Source organism: Martes martes (assembly GCF_963455335.1).
Source record: "Martes martes genome assembly, chromosome: X".
Taxonomy (NCBI): domain Eukaryota; kingdom Metazoa; phylum Chordata; class Mammalia; order Carnivora; family Mustelidae; genus Martes; species Martes martes.
In genome coordinates this window covers 1,087,258-1,107,569 of record NC_137897.1, presented here as the reverse complement: position 1 = coordinate 1,107,569, position 20,312 = coordinate 1,087,258, and positions in this window count along the sequence as shown.

Genomic DNA, 20,312 nt, shown 5'->3' with positions numbered 1-20,312 from the left:
CATAGCATGAAGATAGGCGGCGGGGAGGGACAGGTACAACTTCTTAAAAGGGACAAGTCCTCGGGCGATGCCCACGCCAACCCTTTGCTTCTAAATTCTCTTTGCTTCTCGGTTCCCTTTACAGGAGCAAAGACACACGGGTCTTTTCTGGGCAGGAAAGACATCAGGAAAACATCTGTAGGGTAGCCACAGCAGAGATGCTGAGCCGTAATGACGAGGTAGAGGCTGACATGTCCGCCGTGCCGCCGTGCATCGTCAAATATGGGCATCGAAATCAGGAATGTAATAATACGAACAGACACAAGAAGGAAAAGGGCACCTCACCCCATCTGCCCACAGGAAAGTCCCTCTGGAAGATGAGCACGTTTCCTGATGCGCCTTGACTTCTGCCCGGCTGTATGCCCCACACCCAGAAATTCTGGAAAGACAGTGATCCACAGTGACAATTCAGGAGCACCGTGGATCAAAGAAATATCGTTCCCAGGGGAAAAGAACGCAGAGCCCCAGTTTTGAGCTCGAGCTGTCACCTCTTCAAGTATCAGGATATTCCCAGTCCTGAGTCTTGCCCATAATATATAAAGAAGTTCTCAATGTAGGATTTTTCTCATGATACTACATCGTGCCTTTACTCTGTCCCAAATCATGATGCGTGCCATCGCCAGGAATAAAGTCACCGGTGTCATTCTCCATTGGTAATTATGACTGCATCCCCCTGTCAAAGAGTCAAAGAGTCCAAATACCAAATACCCAAATAGTCCAGAGGGTATTTATTTCGTTTTTGTGTAACGCCGAGAAATGAGACCGTAATGAATTCACAGGTTGACAAAGAACCTTGGGATGTGAACAGCTGTAGAACCAAACACTCGAAACAATTTCAGTTGCATGGATTTGGAATGGAAGAAGGAACTAGAGGATCTCGTCCTGGCTGTGAACGTCTTTAACCCGGGATAGAACTTCTATGTTTGTGGGTCTCTCGTAATATCCGTCAAGTGCCGGGGAATAAATACATATTTGTTAAGCCATTGACTGACAATGAAGTTCATGGACAGACGGTGGTATTTTCTTCCCAATTGTGTGAGTCAATGAAGGATTTTTTTTTAAAGTATCAGGTTTTTATATAGTTTTCTGGTTTGACCCCTGAGAAAATTTTAGGATTAGACCTGATAGGAACCTGGGTTCCTGAATATATAGAACCCCAGGTGTTTGTTTCTTTTTTTGCTTTTTTGTTTTGTTCTCAATGACCTGATAGGAACCGGGTTTATCTGAATATACAGGATAACAGGCGGCGGATTGTTTGGTTTTTGCTCTTTTGTTTTGTTTTGTTCTCAATGAACTCGGGCACCATGGCCGAGCACATCTTTGGCCAGGGTGAGTGACCTTTATCTGCTCAGACAATGCTTCAGTCTAGACTAGCTCACCCAGGGACAGTAGGGTCACCTGTCCGTGCCTCTGCTGACCCGCATTATCCCCACTGCCGAATATAAATGTCACCGCTGGCTTCTGAGACCCTGAAGTGAAACACTTCTTTTATCCCTTTATTTTGTTCATATTGCCGTCTATTGACTGAGATTTGGAACCTTGCAGAAAGCAGGAGGTGGTGGTAGTATTTTTTGAAATGTATTTAAAAAAAAAAAAAAAGCTCAGTTAGTTTACAAAAATAGAAGTGTTAGGAAGCAGTGGGGAACCCAGTCGGTCAGGTACCTCAGAGGGGACAGTCTTGGGAGTCCCACAGAGCAGGTAGGAAATGGAGGCATGGTTCTGGCTTCAAGCAGTGGGGACCAGCACGAGTGAGCAGGTAGAACGGATGAGGACAGGACTCAGGGGATAGAGGAAAAGACGAAAGTCCCGAAACCAGAAGACTACCTCCGGCAATATGGCTGGATCCCACTCTGAGTGTCCAGTGCCCACGTCAAAGAAGTGGCAACACATGTTTAATGCTGTGGTGGGGTGAATGGTGGCCCTCTAGAAACACAGTTCCACATCCTGACCTCCAGGAACCTGAGAATGGGGTCTTATTTAGGAATATGGTCTTTGCACATGGGAGAAGTGAAAGATCTGAGATGAGGTCATCCTGGATGCGGGTGGCCCTAAACCCAATGACAGGGGTCCTTGAAAGAGACGGAGGAGGAGACATAGAGGAGAAACTACATGAACGTGGAGGCCGAGATGGGACGGATGCAGCCACCAGCCCAGAGACGCCTGAAGCCCCAGAAGGTGGAAGACGCAGGAAGGGTCCTGCCCTAGAACCTCAGGAGGGAGCACAGCCCTGCCCCGCCTGGATCTCAGCAGCCCTGCCCCGCCTGGATCTCAGACTTCTGGCCTCCAGAGTTGGGGGAGGGGACACACTTCTGTAGTTGAAGCACCACGTTTGGGGTGCTTGGTTACAGCTGCCTCAGGACACACATGCAGGTATCACCCCTGATTTGGGGAATGATGAAACTTTGAGAAAGTTAGAACACCCAACAGAAACAATCCTAGAACAGTTAGACACCAGAAATCCGTCCAGGAAATGTTGTCTTAGGGCACCCATTCGACCCTGTGAAAGCCCATGTTTTGGGGGAGTGGAGGGGCTTTTCGGAGGGGGAAAGTCCAGAAGAGAAGAAAAATGAGATCCCCATGGTGCACCCCTTTGAAGGAGCAGCAGAATCAGTCATTCAAAACTGAAAGACAAAGACGAATTAGAGGTATTAAGAAAAGATTTAGGAAAAACAGGGGGAATGAACCCAAATTATCCTGAGAGGGAGAAAATCCTGTCTACAGAGCCCCATCTGGTGGCCGGGAGGACTCACTGTGGGCCATGACACTAACTCACCGAAACATGGAAAATTCACGAAAACCCGAAATGTAAGAATGGGGGAAGCTTTGGAGACCATTTTCAGAGCCCTCTGGCTTCCAGATGAGGAACACTGTGCGGACCTCCGGGTCCCATGTCCCTACATAGCTGTTCCCTTCTCTGCGAGTGAGCGTTGACCTCTGTGAAATGCATCGTCAATCCCTTTAGAAAAAGATTTTTCTTTTTTTTTAAACAAAGAGTTCTACTCAACAATGTAGATAAATTCCCATTTGCATTCATGATAAACCCCAATCTTAGAGAGACGTGTTCTGGCTTGTGAAAAGATCAGTTCCAACATGACTCTCTCCTGGGTCAATTTGTCAGTGGATAGAGTCTCCGGAGCCCACTGTTTCCTTGTACAATAATGGAAATCCAGCCATCCAACAAGTTAGGATGATGACTTCTGGTCTACCTGGTAGCCTTAGGTAACATTTTAAAATTTTTATTTAAACTCCAGATAGTTAACAACAGTATAATATCAGTTTCAGATATACAATATAGTGGTTCAAGAATTCTATCTACTACTCAGTGCTCATCATGGTCAGTGCTCTCCTTAATCCCCACCACCCATTTCACCCATTCCCCTCACCCATCTCCCCTCTGGTAACCATCAGTGTGTTCTCTAGAGTTGAGTCCTTTTCTTGCTATGCCTCTTTTTCCTCCGTGCTCATTTGTTTTGTTTCTTAAATTCCACATATGAGTAAGATCGTATGGCATTTGCCTCTCTCTGATTGACTTATTTCACTCAGCATAATACCCTCTAGTTCCACCCATGTCATAGCAAAAGGCAAGAGTTCATTCCTTTTCATGGCTGCATAGTATTCCATTGTATATCTACACCACATCTTCTTTATCCATTCATCTGTTGATGGACATCTAGGTTCTTTCCATAGCTTGGCTATGGTGGCCATTGCTGCTATGAACATTGGGGTACAGATGGCCCTTCTGTTCTCCATGATTGTATCTTTGGGGTCAATCCCCAGTAGTACAATTGCAGGGTCATAGGGAAGCTCTATTTGTAATTTCTTAAGGAATCTCCACACTGTTTTCCAAAGTGGCTGCACCCGCTTGCATTCCCACCAACAGTGTAAGCGAGTTCTCCTCCACATCGTCTCCCACATTGGTGGTTTTGCGTGTTGTTAATTTTAGCCATTCTGACAGATCAGGGGTGATATCTCATTGTGGTTTTGGTTTCTATTTCCCTGATGATCAGTATTTTTTCCCCCTTTTAATCAGTTGGTGTGTCCACAATTCTTGTGACTGGTCTTTGAGGTGTTATCTATTAATGTTGTGTTTTATTACCAACATTCTTGAAGCCTGAACTTCACTTTCATTCTTGGAAACTTTCCATGCTAATAGTATTCCTCCCATGAGTCCCCTGCTACTGAGAACCTGGCATACCAGGGACCAGGAAGGGGACAGAGGGAAAAGATCCACATCGTCGCCCAGGAAGGTCTGGCAACACAGAGGTGAGCTGTGCCTCCCTCCGCACACTGCCTGGGGCTGGCTGTGTCTCCATTATTTTCTTTGTCTCCTCTACCCACCATGGCCCACTTAGCTATTCCCCAGATTTTCTTCTCTGGACTTCAGGGTAGGACACTTATGGGCCCCATACCTACAAATAATGTGGAGCTCAAAAGACAACTCTGCGTTGATAGTCCTGCCGGTTCTAATAACGACTCCTTGCGTGTTGATTACTACCAGATGGTCAGGGCCATTAAGCAAGCCGGCTGAAAACCACAATAAATCCACGTAAGCAATGGGGTAGAGAGAGCGCCAGGCATTTACACCACAGGAGGGACTCTTCATTCACCAGGAAACAAGAAGCCAGCCTGAGGTCAGCAGACTTCTCGTGGCTCCCACATGACCCGTCCAGCACTTGCTTCCTGCTGTTCCTCTCCCTCACGTACCAGTGCTGCTTTGCATCTGTTCCCATGGCACAAGGAAGGGACTTTGTTCGTGCTGTTCCCTGTGGAGAAATGCCTTTCCTCCACTCGTCTCCCGTCCAGATTCTTCATCCGCCTCCCACCCGGCTGTGCGTTGAGTTGAGTCCCTGTCTCTTTGCAAAATAAGGCTCCCCAGGCCCTGTGAATGTGACCTTATTTAGAAATAGGGTCTCTGCATATGATGGCATCAAGAGGAGATCACAAGGGTCGGCTCAAGTCCAACAGGACTGGTGTCCTTACAAGATGAAGAGAAGAGACCAAGATAGACACCAACAGAGAGGAGACGTCCGAGTGAACCCACAGGTGCAAGGGGACGTGATGTGGACCTAGAATCACAGATGGGGTGTTGTGTCCCCAACCAGCAATGGCTGACAAACACGAGATGCCAAAGACACACATAAAACACACTCCCTGAGCCTCTAGGAGGAACCACCCATGTTCCCATCTGGACTGCCCATCTCCAGCCTCCAGAGCCAGGACAGGACACGTCTCTAGTCTTACACCCTCCGATGTGAGGCACCTTGTGACGGCAGACGGTCAAGGAGAAGTCACCAAATGTCCTGACACAGATGCCACCACTCCTCCACGAAGCCTTCTCTGACGTGGCTGGTGGAACCGGCCATGTCTTCATGTGTGTCCCTGCAATATTCAGATCATAGTTCCCTGGAGCCAAGGCACTTGTACGAGCAATGGAACCAAACCTAAAGAGCTCCTTGGGGGTCGATCATGGCAGTGGGGCTTACTCACTGATCTTTGCAGAGGGGCTCTACCTGTCCATCCCTGGGGCCAATGGCTACAGAGCTGGATGGTGCATCACCCTAATGGACTCTTCCTTAACTGTACACATGGTCTAGTTCCACCCTTTCTGAAATGAGCCTGTCACCCTTTCATCCCATCCCTTGCACTCCAATTACTGTCCCTGCTCCTCCTGTCCCACACGTGCCTTTTACACTGACTGCTGCCTCCATAGGTCATGGTGTGCATCTAGGCAAATCATGTCCCCATCACTAAATAGAAAGAGCACTGGTCTGTGTCTTCTTCACACCCTTGTGGCATTGGTGACCCCCCCTTTTTGTAAGATTTTATTTGTTTGTTTGGAGAAAGAGCTTGGCGAGGGGTGGCGGGATGGAGCAGAGAGAGGAAGGGAATCTCAAACAGACTTCGTGCCGAGCGCAGAGCCTGATGTGGAGGTTCCGTCTCACGATCTTGAGGTCATGACCTGAGCCAAAACCCAGAGGCAGATGCTCAACCAACAGCGCTACCCGGGGGCCATGTGGATGATTCTTACTTTAAAGCTCAGTCTTTCACTTTCCATCATTGCTGATTCCGCTCCACCCACTCTGGCCATTGAGTGTCTTCTTTTTTTTTTTCTGTTTTGGATGACATTCTGTTTTAATTTGCATGACATTAAAAAAAAAAATCAAAGCGTTCAGTTCAGTGGCATTGAGCACGTGCGCCATATTACACAAGGACCACTGTGGTACCAGAGCATGACCCCAAATGGAAACGAAAGGCTTCACGTATCAAGCGTCTCTCCCCATCCACCTCCCTCCTACGCCTTGACACCAGTATCTTTTCCTGTCTGTGGATTTCCTTATTGTACGTATTGCATATAAACGCAACCATAGGAAGTGTGGTCTTCGGTGTCTGGTCCAGGTCCATCCATGTTGTAGCATGAGCTACAGTGACATTCCTTTTCATGCCTGAGTACTATTCCACGGTACAGAAAGACCATGCTCTGTTTATCTGTTCATCCATCCGTGGACATTTGGGTTATCTCCACCTTTTGGCTGTGATGAATGCTATGACCATGGCTGTGTGAGTTTTGTCCCTGACACCTATTCCCAGTTTTGGGGGGAGGGCATATATTTACAAGTGCAATGGCTGGTCCTAGGGTGACTGTACATTTCCACGTTTGGGGCACTGGCAAGCTCTGTCTTGATCACTTCACGCCTGATTGACGCCTGGCACTCTTGTTCTTGGCTCCTGAGTCTGGTCTTGCTGTCTTCTCATTACTCACATGGTTGCCTTCCCTCCCAACCCCTGTGTGCCCCTGTTATCCCTGGGACTCACTGAATGCAAAACTGGGTCTTCTCCTGGGCCCGGAAGAGACATTGTCCATGCTCATTTCTGTAGTTCGCCTTGAGATGGCCATCTGCCTCACCTTCCAAATCTAGTTCCCCTCTTGTGCTCCTGATGTTGGCCAATGGAACTACTGCCCCCCTAAGCGCCTCATGTAGGGATGTGGAGGTCTCTGTTAGGTGCATCACTAATTTCTTCTCATGAATTATAGATTCTTCATCCTAAATGCATCGCGAGTCAACGTTCCTCTTCCAGCATGTCATCATGGTGCTGCTGTCTCAGTGAGGACCTTTTCCACCTGTGCCACCAATGCCTTGGACCATTCCAGTACCTTCCAAGGTGGTTCCTTGGTCTGGTGTCCTTCAAGCCTGCAGCTGGAAAGCCTTTCAGCGGCATCTTTCCAAAAACACATTCGAATTGCATGTTCCCGTGTTGGCCCCCCCAGTGAGGTAGGTGATACGATCATCTTTACCCACGCACCTGCCTCAAGACCCTAGAACAATGTGTAGTGTACAATAGGCCTTCAATATGCGTTTCTGAGCAGGTGCATGCGATTTATGTAGCTGAAAAAGACATCCGGCATCAAAGCAGCCCTCGCACCACAGGTAGATGTGCTCATCCTTCCAGGGGGGGAAGTTCAAACACCAACGCACAATTCCACTTTACCTTCATCAAGCACCCTGACCCACTTAGATCCCGCTTTACTCCAGGCTTCCGCGTGAACATTCAAAGTACCGTCTGCCCATTTTCTCTTCTCGACAGTCAGGACGTGGATTTCTGATCTGTATTTCCTTTCTGACTCTATTTCTCCCACTTAGAATGTGTTTTTTTTAATCAACTTTTTTTTTGGTTTTCATTCCGCTATAGTTAACATCCAGTGTGATATTCGTTTGAGGGGAATTCGTTTCAGGACAACAATCTGGTGATGGAACGTGTTCCTTCCATCCGTTCCTCCGTGCCGCTCGTGGTAAACATACTCTCCATTCTGACTTTTCACGCACGCCGTGGTGCCACATTATTCTGCCTTGGTGATGGCGGATTTCGTGTATCATTTTCTTATCAGATCTTGGCAAACCACTTCTATTTAAACACTTGCTCCTTCTGTCTGGACTCATTCATTCACTCTTTTGTTCAGCAAAGTCGAATTTTACAAAGGGATCTTGGGTAAGGGTCAAAGTGTTTGCTCTGTGAAATGTAGTTGTTTTTGCTCTGGGATCTTACTGGGTCTCCGCCACACGAAGATACACATATTCCTGGTCTTTTGGTCCTTTGCTGTCGTCTAAAGCCTTCAGTTCTTTGAGGGCAGAGACTGTGGTTTATTTGCCCCAAACACTCATGTGTGGTGCTTGGAACCTAATAGAGATGATTGGTACCAGAAAACATGGCAGCCAAACACAGGAAGAGGATGGATGGGGCTGGCACGGCAGGGCTGTAATCAGAACGCCACGGGCTTTCGTCGTGATCCGCGTGCTGTCTTGGCTGTGCCCCCGGCCCTCCCCATTCTCCCCGCGGTCCTCATCTCCTCCCATGATAATGACCGAGCTCTTGCACATTTGCATTTGCTGCTTGACGGGAGGATGGTTCCACTGTCATCCCTGCCATGTACACACCCTGATTGGAAACACCCCCCGTTGACTCCTCCCATCTCCACAAGACGTTATTTGTCACTTGCCAGTGGATGAAACATGGCACCATATTAGATTCCAAATCTAAGTCTCTGCAGGTCCCTGGATTCTTGCTGGGGCCGCTGTGTGGTGGGGAGACACAGCCACGTGGGTCTGTGTGTGGTTCACGTCAGCCACGCTTTCCATACTGCTGCGTTCTCCCCACCAGGAGGCCAGCAGACGTGATGGCTCTGTCCACGCTTTCTACCTGTTTCTCCAGAAATTCATGTCCTGACGATACGTCTGTGCATTTCACATTTTTTTGAGTGTGTAGTTTGAATTTTGAAAAGGAAGCTAGAGGCCGTGGGGGCAGACAGAACAGGAAGTAGAGAATGAGATGGGATTCCGCAAAGGATTTGTTGGGGAATGGGATTTTATGCTCATTGGTATGTAAATATTGTATTTTGTATATAAATAGTGTGTATTTGATTAGAGCTCAGACCTTAGTCTGTGGGATCTTCTAAGCTCTCCAATGTCCATCAAAACTCCCAATCTGTATGTACATTCAATAGAATATTATTCAGACTTGAGAAGGAAGGAAATCCCGCCATTTGCAACAACGTGGATGGACCTGGAGGGTGTTATGCAAAGTGACCTAAGACAGAGGACAAATAGTGCACAGTGTCACTTGCACTTGGAATCTAAAATAACCAGATTCATGGAACCAGAGGCTAGAATGGTTATTGCCAGGGTCTGCAGGGAGCAGGGCTGAAAAGGGGAGATGTTGGTACAAGCGTTCAGTGATAAGGTCTAGCATCCGTGCTAGAGCCAAACATCTAGCATCCAGCATGGCGAGTCTAGCTAACAATGGGTTGGTTGGTGTTGTGTGCGCCCTGTGTTGAAGCCGGTAAAGCTGGTTTAGACATTAGTGTCCAGGTTATGGTGTGGACAGATGTTTTTAGGTCATTTGGGTAAATACCAAGGAGCAGACGTGCCAGCCTTCATGGCCAAACCCTTGTGTCTCACGTGGGTGTGCGATCGTTCCGGGCCAGCTGGTGGCATTCTGCCGTCATGGCGGTCATCAGTCATTGGCTGGGTCTTGAGAGGTAAAGACGTTGCCCGAAAGCCTTGAGCTGGCTGGAAGCCAAGAAAGTGTGAAGGCAAAACCCATAAGAGTTACAAGAGCATGGTCTCTGGTTGTTACCCTAAGGGCATTGGAGAACCAGCCAAAGGTGGGCATCAGTGTTCTGTAATCTCAGTGCCAGTGTAGGCAGCTCACAGAGGACCGTCTCCAAGCCAGCCTGGGACTGGCTTCATCCCAGCATGAAGAATGCCCACCGCCGAGAAAGACATCAAGGATCTTGTCACAAAAACAAACAAATACCCAGAAAACAAATCACCGCAAAAAAAGCAGACGGCACACACAGAGAAACGGAATCTCCAGGCAGGCTGTGGCGTAGACTTGCCAAAGAACGCCAGGATGAGCCAGAAGACACAGGATGTTTGCACAGCCTCCGAATATCTCCCTGAAAAATCCATTTGCCCCAGTGTATAAGGCGTATAAAAATTTAACGCACCGAATGTACACAGAACATTAAACATCCTTCACGAGTTCAGTGGATGCCGGGAACGCCAAGTTGGGCAGGCGCCTTCGACATCAGGAAAGAGTTCTTGAGACGGAGGAGAAAACCACATGCTCTTTCAACGTGTGCCGAATATTTGGGCAGGTCTAAGAAAGTCCTGATGGCAACGGAGGAGAGAACCAGCCGTGAGACCCGGGCATATGCTCCGGCTTCCAGGGTCTTGGTGAGGGGACGGTGTCTGTTACCTCCTCAGGGTGGGGTTAGGGTTAACCCTAACCGTAACCCTAACCCTTCAGGGACCGTCATGGCCGTGAATTCCCCACCTTTGGGCTCTCCGTGCCCTAGTGTTTGGGGGCCAGCACCGGAACCCAGATTCTGGCAAATGGGAATGATCATATGCAATGGGGTGCCAACATGTGGCCGCCCAGATGTAATTCCATCCTGTACGACCAGGGATCCTTTCTCCACGTCACGCCCCCAGCCGCCCAACCACAGAGCTCCCCTCTGAGGCTCTCCTTAACATCCAAATCCCCTTTGGGCACATTTTGCATTGGGGGCACGGCCATGTCTTCTCCGTGCGCCAGCCTCGCTGTGTCTCATGGGTACGGTCACACACGTGTCATTTCCTATCTGTGGAACTCCCAGGGTGGTCTGGGTGGGCCATTCGTGCTCTTTATTCTGAGTTTTATTAAATTCTGCAGGTGCCAAGGCATGGTGGAGAATTGCTCTGGGACCTCCAGCCTTGGGAACACCTGTTTGTCCTTCACACGTCCCGTCCTCCCGCCCAGAACTCCAGAAGCTCCCCGTTCCCACCCTTCAACGCACTCCCAGAAGTCACTGCTTCGTCTTTTTCCATAATGAGCAGACCCCGGCCTCTGCTGACGGTCTTGTGGCTTCATTCGGGCCACCAGAGCCAGGCTCTCCTCGTTAGAACCGTCAGTCCAGTGTGTGATCAGAGCACAGGCTGAGTTCGATCGTGCAGACCCGGGGGTTGAAAGGCATATCCTCCGCCCCTTCTGCCCTGTCCACGGGCAAAGCTCTCATCCTACAGCCACATGCACACACCCCGTCACGTACAGCTTCCCTGCTCGGTCAAGAGTCACGAGCTCCTGTGCAAAACCCACAGCCCGTGGTGAACCCAGATCCGGGCTCTGGAGTGCCCCACAGAGCGGCCGGGTTTCGTCTTCGTTTCGGGTCCCTGCTGCCGGAGCAGTCGGCGCCCGCGGGTTTATCTCTGCCGGGGAGCATGGAGATCCAAAATAGAAAGACCTTTGGAACCTTGTGGGAAGGGACCCGGAGGCTGGCATTTCCAAGGGGATAATCGCCCCCTGACACACAGATCCGTGGCTGGTTTTGAAGGAGGAGGAGCCCGCCCAGAGAGGCTGGGGTGTATTTCAGGCAACGTCAACGTGGGAGAGGGAAAGGAGGCTGTGGATTTCGGGGGATGACACAGAATGACTCCCTCGGTTCTGAGCCTCCGGGTCTGCCCACGGATGTCCGGGAGACGCGAACCCCGCTGGGCTCAGTCCCGCTCTGGGCTCGGGCGCCTCTGCCATCTGGCCGGTCTAGCGTTTGCAGCTCTGCATTCCTGAGTCCTTTGTCTTTAATTAGCAGGGGCGAGCGGGCACTCAGGGTCCGGACTTCGGGGTCCGACCTCCTGATGGGAGTACGCAGTCTGTCCCGTGTCTCTGTGTCGAGGCATCCCATAGCGTTTCACAAAGACTTTAACAGAAACCGTCACTCTTGACACACACTTTAAAAGCTGATTCTTTTGCGCATGCACATGGAATGAAGGAAGTTATCGTACAAGCAATTTTATTCTATTTTATTCAGATTCCTTTCCTTTTTAACATCTAATTTAATTTTTTCAGTGTTCCAAGAGTCATTGTTTACGTACCACACCCAGTGCTCCAACTTTAGCAGCCGAACTAACTAAAAAAGGTTTTCTTTTGGGTTGGAGGCCTTTTTTTTTTTTAAGCTATTATTTTTAATTAACCTTTACACCCAACATGGGGCTCGAACCCACAACCCTGAGATCAAGACTCACATACTCTGTGTAATGAGCCAGCTGGGTGTCCCTCACTAAAGAGATTTGACCCATTTTGTTTTGTTTTGTTTTGTTTCATTGCTTTAAAAAAACGTTGTTTGGTTTTCTTGCCTTGAAATATTGTTTTATTGCTCAAAACATATGTTTTTGTTTCGTGTGGTTTGGTTTTTTTTTTTTTTTTCTTCAAGGACAGGGGTCTCTCTCGGGTTGGGGTGGTGTGTGCTCTGTACAGAACCATCCGGCCGTCCTGAAGAAAGGGCTCAGGTGGGAGATCCCTTGTAGGGTCTCAGAAGCCTACGCTGGGGAGGGTACAGGTCGGCGGAGAGAAGGGATGGTGTTAAGGGGATAGAACCAGGACTCTGGGAAGGAGTCAGTGTGGGTTTTGGAAGGGCAGAGCGTGAACTCCAAGTCAGCCATCAGCCTGGAACTCCCCAGAGCCAGACCTGGAAAGGTGGGGAAGAGGGTGCGGGGACAGACCTTAGGGACTCCCCGTTATGGATGTACGTTCAAGGACCGAGCGGAAACATCAGACGTTTCCTTGCCCGGACGGGTTTCGGAATCTGGAAATCGCTCTGTCTTGGATCCCACGCGTATGTGGTCCTCGGGTTCTTCAACAAGGGAGCCACGGACACCACGGTGAATGCGTGGTCCCTTCAACACGTCCCGTGGGGGAAAACTGGAGGTTCACGTGCAAAGTAATGAAACTGGGCCCTTGTCTCACCCACACCTACACAAAGGTTAACTCCAAATGCACTAAAGCCTCAACGCTGAGATCTGAAACCTTCAAACTCTCAGAGGAACATGCAGGGGAAGAGCTTTTCGGTGCTCGTCTCGGTAACGATTTCTCCAGTGGGCGCCAAAACCACGGGCAGCAAAAGCGAAAACAAACAAGGACGGTTGCCTCGAGTGAAAACATTGCACAGCAGAGGGAATGATCACCAGCGGGAAGGCTGGTGTAGAACGGGAGGAACGATTTGGGAATCCCGTTGCTGGTCCCCAGACCTTGTATATGGGGACATGGTAGACCACCAGAAAAAAAAACAAAAACAAAAAAGAAAATACAGCCACTACCCAAAAATAGATTGTGAGTGTTTGCTTTATGGTAAGAGTTCTTCGTTGTGGTTGATCAGTAAAACTCTGGCAATTTGTCCGAAGGATGGCACACGGACTTCCTTGGGGTACGGTGGTTGTATTTTTATGTGGTTTCTAGTCTCCCTGCGGAATAAAAAAAAAGACTGGTTGCTCGATTTTGCAGGTGGCTGGTGGCATGTCATGGACTTTCTGGAGGACCCTTCACATTTGTGCACAGTGATGGGTACGTGCACACACCTTTTGTTGGCTGCATAATGCTCCGCACTCTGGAGGCAAACCTCCTAGCTTCTCCGAGGGGCTCCCCGAGCCTCGCAAATCACATTCTGTGTTTCTGAGAACCGTCTGTGGGCTCTCAGTGGTTCTTCTGCTTTTCATCGAATATCCTTGAAGATTCTCCAAGCACGTATATCTTCCCGTGCCAGATTCACGCTCAGACGTCATCCAGTAGGGAATCCCGTGCATCGTTTCCTCCGTAAATGAGGGCGCAGACTCCAAGTTCACTTTTCAAACAGCCCTGACTTGGCACACAACCAGGACAAAGCCAGAGAGCCATCCACACCAACCTCCATCCCTCCCGTTCCACGGGACGAGGAAAGCTCCCTCTTCTTCCGACATTCCCAACCAGGCACCATGGACAGACAGTGGGGGTTGACCTCATGTCCAGATGATTGAATGTGTGTACAGAACTCCCATACAGAATGGACGCTCCATTTCGGTGGCTAACATTAATCAAAGTCCCCTGGCATTTCTTTCCAAGTCTGTGAACGTGCAATGGGGAGTATACTGTTGGAGAACGAGAAAGCCACTCTTCTAAGAAAAAAAATTCAGCTTGAAGATTTGTAATTGGACATTGAACTCACAAGAGGCAGGCCCAGAATGATGATTCTGTGTTCAGGCTTTAACAAATGCTGTGACTTTTTATGGGCTTGACCTATGGAGCCAAGCTCCTCTGTTCCAGTTTGCTGAGAAACAGACAACTTCTGATTTCCAAGTGGAAAAATCAGGGTGGCGACGCTTCCTCCTTTTGACGAGAGAGACGGATGTCAGGCCAGACATGTTCCTGCGGTCATCCCCTTCTCAAACCAATCATTTTTGGCCTCTTTTTGGACCTCAAAATAAGACCAACGATAAGTAGGGAAATGTATATAAAAATAAGTCAATTTACACGTTTTTAAGAACACAGACATAATTACTCTCATCTGAAAAATCAGGTAGCGGGTCTTTTCACTCTTGATCCGCAGACAGAGATCACGTTGGCTGTGTTCAATTTGGGAGAGTTTCAATATGAACTCGCAGGCATTGTTCTCCCATCGCTGGGTTGGATTAAGTTAACACGCCATTTGCCAGTCCTCAGAGGGGTCAAAACATAACCTTAACCCCCGGATCTTAGTACAACAAAGTGTACGTGTCCCCAGGACGTACCTGTTCTACGTGGTGGCATAGGGATCCAAACTCACGTGGCGACTTCACTCCCTAAAATACCACCCTCCTTTGTTAACATGAGTGGAGAAACACACCGGGGGAGTCACATGTGGGCCACAAACCTTGTGTGTTTTCACACACGACATCCCACCAGGCAGGACCGCTCACATGGCATTTCCCTGCAAGGCATGCTGGGAAATGTGCAGAGCCAACAGAGCCATCAATGGGCACCAGTCTCTGCCCCAAACCCTCAGAACTCAGATCCCGTAACCGCAGCCAAACACCAAAAGAAACGTTCATAAATACGGATTCTGTCCTCATCCCAGGAGACATCCAGATGTTCTCCGGGAATTTCAGGCCAACAGCTGTACAAAGTGCAACGGTGGAAGTCAAGCAGATGTGAAGATACCAAGGAAGGTATCAGTGGAGATTCTCCATTGGTGTGGATTCCAGGTGGCATGGACGGTGGCCTGAATCAGGCATCCCTGTGAGGAAGGCTGCTACCACAGCAATCAACAGAGAACAGGAAGTAACAAGTGTTATCAGAGATGTCGAGGGATTGGAACCTTTGTGCATTGTTGGTGGTAATGTCAAATGGCACGGCTGCTGTGGGAAACAGTGTGCCAGTGCCTCAAAGAATTAAAAACAGAACCACCTCATGATTGAGCAATTCCAGTTCCGTAAAGAAATGTAGGCGAGGACTTGGAGAGACACTTGCACATCCATGTTCATAGCAGCGTTATGTGGACGTGACCCAAGTGTCCGTGAACAGATGAGTGGATGACCAAAGCAAGGTCCGTGCACACAAGAGACGAGGACGCAGCCTTGACAGGGAAGGATGTTCTGCCCCTGCTATGACCTGGATGGACCTCAAGAACCTGGTGCTCAGTGAGATAAGCCAGGCACAGAAGGACAAATCCTGTGTGATTCAGATATGCAAGGTCCCTAGAGTTGTCCCATCCATAGAGACAGAGAGTGGATGGGGGACGGGGATGGGGAGTTAGTGTTTGATAGGGACAGACCTTCAGTTTGGGAAGATGGAAGGTTCTGGATGTGATGGTAGGGACGGTTGCCCAACACTGAGTGTTCTTCATATCCCTGACAGTATATCACCTCGTGACTAAAATGGCCAATTTTATGTTAAAAATGTCTTAATTCATTTACAAGGAATCGGAGAGGCCCAGTACAACTGTATAAGGCTATTTTTAACTTAACACTTAGTCCTTGGAAGGTAGCAGCCCAATCCCTCCATAGAGAATGCAGCCCTGAGTCGATCCCGTGTTCTGTCCCAGCCCTTGTGAGTCTGGCCAAGGGGCTGGAGACAAGGTCACATGGCCACCAGACATTCAGACACATACAGTGTACAAAGCCATGGTGGCTAAATTGAGGCTCGTGATGTGTCCATCAGACAAGTGAATTGATTGTCACCCTTCTAGCTTGGGAGAATTGACGATATGTGGCCTCATTCAGAAGAGAGAATGTTCTGGGCAAAGGGACCAGATGGACAGATGGTCGTGGACAGAGAGTGCAAGAAATGTCTGAGAAGGCTCAGACTGGGGCAGAGGAAGGTGTGTGCTTTCTTAAGCCTCATGTGTATTTGTGCAATGTTGTAATGGATATTTTGAGGACTCTTCCTCTTGCAAACAAGGCTTATAAAAAGTAGAGAGACCCAATTTCTTGAAAATGCAATTAATTTCTGCAATCTTGCATAAACTTTGGGTCCATCAAATCCCTTTATAGAGCAGGGAGGGTTCCCCTATTGGTAGATCTGGACACCCGAGGAATTTGGCAAGGCACCTACCAGATAAATCAGGTGAGCTCATTGGGAAGCACACTGGACCTCAGAGGCACAGACTGGGTGGGAAGGAGCTAGGGTAAGCAGGATTCCGAGGTGGCCTCAAGATAACTGTGCCCTAGTGCACACACTCTATAATCCCCTCCCCTAGAGGATGAGCAGGAACCATGAGCATGATGGATGTCCCTCCCTGATGATGTTACGAATCCAGTAACTGCAACTTCATCAGAGGGAGATTATCCTAGGTGGGCCTGATGGAATCAGAGGATCCCTTCAAGAGAAGCTGAATTCCGCCAACAGCAAGAATGAACCCGAAGAGGAAGTCAACCTTCAGATGAGAACACAGCCCCACCCAATTCCTTGTTGCACTTTTTTTTTTTTTTTTTTTTTTTTGGGAAACCCTGAGCAGTGGACCCAGGTGACTCGTGTCTGGAATCCTGACCTACTGCCATGAAAATATAATGTATCTGTGCTGTTTCAGTCTGCTAAATTTCAAGCTGCTAACATTTGTTACACAGCAACGGCTAATATGATGGTTGAGGATTGGCAGAGCTGAGCTGGAGGAGAACACAGGGGATGACCAGAAAACATTTCATGGGGTCTCTATGAAGGACGAGATGGCTGGGAATTTCACACCTGGGCTCCGTACTCTTAAACTGCTCATTTCCGAGAAACTATAGGGTAGGAACTAATCAGAACCAACCAGAGCAGAACTTTCCATGTCCATGACCCTGTGAGAGACATCACTTCTGACTCACAGGAGCTCCTTGGATTGAGAACGCATCACCTTGGCGGGAACTCAGAGCAAGAAGAGAATATGGCAAACCCTCTGCTCGTGCAGATGTGATTAGTTCAGATGATAGGATGAAATCGTGGGGTTGGATCCAATATGACTAGTGTCCTTCTAAGAATACCACAGAAAACCAGAGACAATGAGCAGATTGGAGGGATTCATCCACAAACCAAGCAGTGCCAAAGATTCCTGGAAAAACCACTGAGTCCTGAAACAGACTCTCCATCAGAGAATTCACACGGAACCAACCCCACTGACAGCTCACCCTCAGATTTCTAGTTCCTAGAACTGAGAGAATATGTTTCTGTTGTTCAAAGACACCCAGTTTGGCATTTTGTCGTGGTGGCCCCGGGAACCGTTCACTGCACATCTGAACAAAGGATTTGGAGATCAAACATGATCTCTGCTCGAGGGAATTTCAGCCAAATAGCCAGGAGGTGAAACATCCAAAACACTTGTGTGCAAATTGGTCCAAATTGTACTGCATGTACCAGTGCATCTAGTCGATTGGAAAGAGGATAGGTTAGTACCCCCAGATGGTTACTTCGACCACCCCTCACCAAGCATAAATCTCACAGGAAATGAGTCCAGCCCCACTGAGATTCTCTGTCTCTGTCTTGGGGCAAGAATATTTCACAGTAGAGGAATATTGAGAAAATTTCCCAAGATCTCCTGTCCACAGAGCACGTGAAGCTTTTTGGTGGGCTAATGCATGATGACCAGCCAAGTGGATCCTAGATGTTGACTCTTTGACATTCAAATATGACAAGTCATACGTAGGTGATTCAGAAGATGAATCCTGATGGCAATGAGGCATCTTCAGCAAATCTCCTGTGTCCCCTCCAGTTGGGGTCTGCTGGTGACAAATCATTGTCCTTCTGATTCACGTCTACCTCTCATGTCTTGTCCTACCTGTGTCTGGTTACAAGAGGAGAAGCATCAGGCACCAAATACTTTCTAGTGGCCAGCACATCAGTGCAACTATTTTAATAAATTTGGACAGACTTAATTGGGACAAAAGGTGGTCAGAACGCTTGAGTAACCACCTGTAAGGCCTACATGACCAACATTATTAAGGATGCAGGAAGCTTCTACAGAGAGGAGTAACTCCTTACAAGAAAGCCAAAAGCAACCAAAGTCCACCTCACTTAGTGTCTTGGCTCAGGCTGCCATGACAACATACCATAGACTGGGGGGCTTAACAGCACAGAATGATTTCCGTGAAGTTCTGGAGGCTGGAGGTTTGAGATCAGGTGCCAGCAAGGTCGAATTTCGGGGAGGATGCTCTTCCTGACTTGTACATGACCGCCATCTTGTGTATCTTCATATGACAGACTGAGTGCTTCTCTTCTTATAAGGAGAGTAAACCCATTGTGGACCCACACCCTCATCTGACCCTAATGCCTTTCCAAAGGCCCCACCTGCTAAAACTATCCCACTGGGGAAGTAGGGCTTGCACATGTGAACTCTGGGGTGTGGTGGGGGACATGATTCTCTCCATGCACCCAGCCTCTCCCGTTGTGATAAGGAGCATTGTCCAGATGCTCAAACCAGAATCGTGGAATGAATGCTCGACTCCCTTCTCCTCACCCCCCACACTCGGTACATCTTCAGGCTGTGTCAGTTCTCTCCAAGGCATATACCTCTAGTCTGCCCCATAGTCTCCATCATGGTGGCCACCAGCCCAGACGCAGCCACCACCACCAACCTGGACCACCATCACAGTCTACTTGATGGGCTCACTCGTTCTTTCTCATCATTGTCCAAGCACTGATGCAGACAGAGATGCCATCGGCATCCATCCATCCATCCATCCATCCATCCATCCATCGGCACGGACCCCCTTGAATGCCGCCAGGCATCATCCCATCACACCCTCCAAGACCTGATGATCTCATGCCTCAGCCTCCCCATGTCTCCCGACCTGCCACCCACCATCCCCGTGTCAGGCATACCACACTTCCCTCAGGTCTTGGACCCACTCAGTCCTTCCTGCCTCCAATGGATGGATCAGAAGCAATAATTATGGAAATGACAGGAGACGAACGCTGTCAACCAAGGATGTTGTCAGAGAAAAGTGATGACATCGGAGATCTCACTGAAAACAAAAAATGGAACCAATTCTAGACATATTCTGGTGAATTTCTCAAACCACATGAAAGAAGGAAAGCTCTCCAAGAGTCTACGGGGGACTAAACAGAACACAAGAGTCAAAGTGGTCTGGCTTCATTTCATCTCGGACATTAGAAATGATACAGTGGGATTGGGTTGTTTGGCATTGATGGGGGCAAAAAAAAATCATTATTAAGCATTCCACAGGGAGACTTTTGGGGAATGAGCCATTTCTCCCCAAATACCATTAAAATAATTTCAAATACAGTTTGTGCAATCGATGGCATGTCAGGCAACGATTGTGCAGTGTGTCACAAAGCCCTGTAGGGTGCAGGGATCTGTGTTAAGGAATTCTACAGTGAAATATTCATCCCCTAAATCAAACGGTTTTTGTCACAGCTGATTATTGCTTCTGAAGCACTTGGAACACGTAAAGAGGGTTTCAAGCTTAATCCGCACTTCAAAAAAAAAAAAAAAAAGTAAAAACCCGTAGGCAAAACATATGATGATTTGCAAATGTGTTGCTAAAACCAGGGTGCAGAGAATGCATTGATGCCCTCACATTTATGAAGCCCTGGAACAGGGGGGAAAAAAATAACCCTTAATAGGATTTTCTGACTATGAGCAAATATATTTGCATTTACCTCTCTGAGGGACAAAACTACAATCGGCTGATTTTAATAGGTTCAATACTTTCCTCTGTAGCCTAGTGTCACTCAAAGAGGGGGGAAGTCTTCCCACATTAAAATTTAAGATTGAAAACCTTTTTACGAATTTACATATTTTCTGAAATCCCCTCAAATGTCATATGCTACCAAAAAAAAAAAAAAATACTTTTGCTTGGGGAGGACAAGGGGTATTTTAAGAACCGGGTGTCCGTGACTGTGCTGATATGGTTACCCTTTATCATTTCGGAAATTCAGGATGCTCTTCTTACTTTACCGAGGACCCTGCCTAACACGTAGGACATGGCGTTGGCGTGAACCAGTCCTGCAGAGACCAA